At 40.1% G+C, this 5,000-nt stretch overlaps 1 protein-coding gene across 3 annotated transcripts in view; it reads right to left on the bottom strand.

The window, feature by feature from the left end:
- Nucleotides 1–5,000, bottom strand: part of LOC113816183 (uncharacterized) — a 41,779-nt gene that overhangs the window by 23,107 nt on the left and 13,672 nt on the right. The window contains exon 1 of one of the 3 annotated variants that reach the window (XM_070132263.1): nt 2,844–3,064. The exons of the other annotated variants lie outside the window; for them this stretch is intronic. The gene's annotated coding sequence lies outside the window, so the exon portion shown is untranslated. Of the gene's footprint in view, nt 1–2,843; nt 3,065–5,000 lie in introns of those variants that run through there. 3 annotated transcript variants of the gene reach the window in all.

The raw sequence follows: 5,000 nt of genomic DNA, 5'->3' as shown, positions 1-5,000 counted from the left end.
CACGTGCGCTTGTGTGCAAGTTTACGCGTGTGTGTGTTTTTTCCGTGTGTGTGTGCGTTCGCACGTTTATGTGGTTGCGTGTATGTATGAGAATACTTCTTGATGCGTATGCTTTGTGTGTCTACGTGTATGTGTGGATATGGACATGTGCGTGTGTGTTTGTACGTTATTCTGGCTATGAGGCGACTACTTAATGCGAAACGCCGAATGTATAATGCTAATAACACCGTCTTCTCGCTGCTCTCTTCCAGTCGGGGGCGGGGAAACGCGGCCAGTAAAAGTAAACAAACAGGTGAGCAGCTAGTTGCCAGCTTGTATCTGTTATTATTAAATACAAGTGGGAATTTTGCCAATTCTTGAATATTGTTTACAATTTGGATTGTCTTTTTGAATCGTTTTTATACTATGAATATATATATTCTTTTTTTTGCATTATTATAACGATTATCTATCCTACTTTATAATCACTATCCTTGTTATCATCATTATCATTCTTATCATTATCACTGACTTAAATAGCATTATCATTATAACTACGTATGTTATTATTATTGCCATTAGCCTTATCACCATCATTGTACTTTTTATTATTACTTTTACTATTATGACGATTGTTATTATCATAATCCTTTTCCTTATTATTAGCATACTTATCATCATTACTATCATCATTGACGTTATTGTTACTGTTATTATTATTACTGTCATCATTATCGTAATCATCATTGTTGTTACCATCATTATCATTATTTCTATTATCATTATCATTATTATCATAATTGCCATAATTGATATTATTCCAATCATTATCATTAATATCATCATGATCTGTATTAGTTATTATTATCATTATCATTATTATCATCAATATTACTATTATCATTATTATTATCGTCATCACTGTCATTAATAATACTTTTGTATTTTTTTACTATTATCATTATTATTATCATCATCAGCATCACTGTCATAATAATCACTATTATCATTATTATCAATATTATTATGAATATCATTATTGTTTGTATTGTTATTACTACTTGTTTTTATTAAAATTTTCACCGTTACTCTTAAAATCACTATCGTTAATATCAGTTTTATTATCATAATTATTATCATTATTGTAGTTATCGTTACCGTTATTAGTAGTATCATTATTATTATTGTTATCATCATAATCGTTATCATTATTATTAATCTCGTTATTATCATTATCATTATTACCACTATTGCTATCATTAACCCTATAGTGCTCATATAATTATTATCCCAGTTATCACATTTATCATTATCATTATTCTTATTGTCATTATTATCATTGCCATTATTGTCATCACTATCGTTATCATCATTATTGTTGCTGTTATTACTATTATTATATTTCTTATCGTTTTTTCCACTATCATTATTATCATCATCATTATTACTATCATTATGATTATCATCATTATCATTATTGTTATTATTACTATAATCATTATTATTGTTATTCTTATTATTGTTATTATTACTATTATTATCACTTTTATCATAATCATCACCATTATTATTGCTATTGTTATTATTAGGGATTATCGTTAATTACCATTTGTATTATCATTACTATCATTATCAATGTTATCATCATTGTTGTTATTATTATCATCACCATTATCATTATCCATATTATTAATATTACTGCCATCATCATCATTATTGTTATTATCATCGATATATATCCTACTGTTATTGACATAATAATCACCATCATCATCATTGATACCATTATCATTATCATCATTATGATTACCACCATCATTATCATTATCGTTATCGTCATTTCTACTACTGCTACTGCTACTGCTATCATCACCATTATTACCACTAACTACTCCTCTTTTATCAGTGTTATATAATGAAGGAAAAATAACATTATTACCATACTTATCATGATCATTATTCTTATCATGAGCGTTATCAATTTCTTTATTTTCATCGCCATTGCTGTCACTATTCTTATGGTATTTTCTCTTCTGGTTATTTGTGGTTATCATAAGCATTAATTTGAATAATATATGGTGTTGTTGTTTTATCTCTCTATTTGAATATCATTTAGATATCAATTATTCATGTTCATTATTGTATCTATATATCTTTATTATCATTTTTAATACTTTTATTGTAAAGTGATTTAAGTAATGATAATATATATGTTTCGTTGGTTTACATTTCTTTTTGAATATCATTTAAATATCAATTATTCCTTTAAATGATTGGAGTCAGTTACTGTATTTATATATCTTTATTTTTTTCTATTCTTCTTTTTGAAAGTAACTTCAGTCATGTATATTTTTAAGATGATTTATTTTCAGTCGTGCAATTACGTTAAGCGAAACAGCTGATGTTATTTTCCCGACCTGGACATAGTGGATTCAGAGCGCGACGCCGTAGTTTATGAATGATTCATTCATTAAACTTAATCACACAAGATCAACAAGAGCGAGATTTCTCCGTGTTTATTTTTTTTTCTTCGTTATTCTTTTTCTTTTCTTTCTCTGTGTGCGTTCCCGTTTACTTTTTCTTTCTGTTTTTGTTTTTTCTTTCTTTCTTTTTTTTTCTTTTTAGTGTGCGTGCGTTCCCGTTTACCTTTTCTTTCTGTTTTTTTTTTTCTTTTTTATTCTTTCTTTTTTGTGCGTGTGGGTTCCCATTTACCTTTTCTTTCTATTTTTTCTTATCTTTCTATTTTTTTCTTTCTTTTTTTGTATGTGTGTGCGTTCCCGTTTACCTTCCCTTTCTTTCTTTTTTCTGTGTGTGTTCCCATTCACCCTTTCTTTCTTTCTTTTTCTGTGTGTGCTCACGTTTACCTTCAAGCGCTGGAGCCGTCGTGGTGGGCGCGAGAGACACCTCCTTTTGGGCGAACGAGGGAGAGGAAACGGGGTCAACAGGGACGTCGCGTTTAGGAGTCTGGCGCGACACTGAGGAGGAGCGGAGGCAGAGGACTAGATCTTGCGCCGCTCTGTGCAACGTCCCCCTCCTCCTCCTCCTCCTCCTCCTCGCGGGCACAGACGCACACACGCACGCACGCACGCACACGCTGTCAGTATCGCTACACGCTAGGGGAGGGAGGGAGAGGAGGGAGGGAAAATGAGGAGGGAGGGAGGGAAGAATGAGGAGAGGAGCGGAGAGGGAGGGAGAGGGAAAATGGGGGGGGGGGGAGAGGGAACATGGGGGGAGGAAGGGAGGGGGAAGAATGAGGAGAGGGGGAGAATGGGAGGGAGAGAGAGGGGGAGGGAGGGGGAAGAATGAGGAGAGTAAGGGGAGAGGGAGGGAGAGGAGAGAGGAGGGAGGGAGGGGGAAGAATGAGGAGAGTAAGGGGAGAGGGAGGGAGAGGAGAGAGGAAGGAGGGAGGGGGAAGAATGAGGAGAGTAAGGGGAGAGGGAGGGAGGGAGAGGAGGGAGGGAGGGGGAAGAATGAGGAGAGTAAGGGGAGAGGGAGGGAGAGGAGAGAGGAGGGAGGGAGGGAAGAATAAGGAGAGTAGGGGGAGAGGGAGGGAGAGGAGAGAGGAGGGAGGGAGGGGGAAATGAGGAGAGTAAGGGGAGAGGGAGGGAGAGGAGAGGAGGGAGGGAGGGAGGGGGAAGAATAAGGAGAGTAGGGGGAGAGGGAAGGAGAGGGAGGAAGAGGGGGAGAGGGAAAATTAACTACATAGATGGCCACACACGTGGGTATGCGTGCGATGTGCATATGTGGTGTTTGGTGGAACTACACGCTCGGCAGTTTAAAGCCAGGCGTGAGGGGAATAAGCAGTATTTGGGGAATAGATAAAACGGATCGGTTGTAAAAAATCAAAATAACGATGAGGAAGGACATATAAATGTATATTTTTTCCTTCGAGCGATTCCTGGAATTCCGTTAAAATAAACGACCAGCGAGTCTTCTTCCTCCATTTGTTCCGATTTTGCTGTTTCTTTTTTTTTTTTCTTTCTTTCTTTCTTTTTTTCTTTCTTTCTTTTTTTTCTTTCTTTCTTTCTTTTTTTTTTTGTTTTTTGAAGACTCGATTCCCCTGAATAATCCCCCGCTTGGGTGGAGTGGTCACATAGTCTGCCGGAGACTGAAACTGATTAATGAATTCCTCAGAGTGAAATCGGATAAGACATCCCCCCCTCCCTCCCTCCCCCCCCCTCCAACCCCAAACCCCCAACTGTCTCTCGCTTTAAGCCGCTCAACAGACACACCGCACACACTCTTTTCTCAACATACTCAACATACCCCCCCCACACTCCCCCTCCCTCCCTCGCCCCTTCCCACACCGCACACACTCTTTTCTCTCTCTCCCCACCCACATCTGCCCTCCCTCCCCTCCCCTCGCAACATACACACACACTCAACTTACCCCATACACTCCCCTCCCCACTCCCCCGCCCGTTCCCACACTGCCCATACTCTTTCTCACCCCTCACCCACCGCTACCCTCCCTCCACCTACCCTCCCCACATGCACACATACTCAACATACCCCATACACTCCCCCCCACCACTCCCCGCCCGTTCCCACACTCCCCATCCTCTTTTCTCACCCCTCACCCACCGCTATCCTCCCTCCCCCTCCCCTCCCACATGCACACATACTCAACATACCCCATACACTCCCCCCCCCCACTCCCCCGCCCGCTCCCACACCGCCCATACTCTTTTCTCACCCCTCACCCCCCCCTACCCTCCCTCCCCTCCCCCTCCCCACATGCACACATACTCAACATACCCCATACACTCCCCCCACTCCCCCGCCCGTTCCCACACTCCCCATCCTCTTTTCTCACCCCTCACCCACCGCTACCCTCCCTCCCCCTCCCCTCCCACATGCACACATACTCAACATAACCCCCCACTCCCTCCCTCCCCCACCCCTTCCCTCATAGGCCCCTGCTATGTCTCTTACACTCGGTCTGCCCTGCATAGCCAACATAGTTTCTAACCCCAATGCATTCTCAACTCACAATAATGTATGTTCAGTTTGATTACAGC

Source organism: Penaeus vannamei, chromosome 17, assembly GCF_042767895.1.
Source record: "Penaeus vannamei isolate JL-2024 chromosome 17, ASM4276789v1, whole genome shotgun sequence".
Classification (NCBI taxonomy): domain Eukaryota; kingdom Metazoa; phylum Arthropoda; class Malacostraca; order Decapoda; family Penaeidae; genus Penaeus; species Penaeus vannamei.
This window is presented reverse-complemented; position numbering and strand designations above follow the sequence as displayed.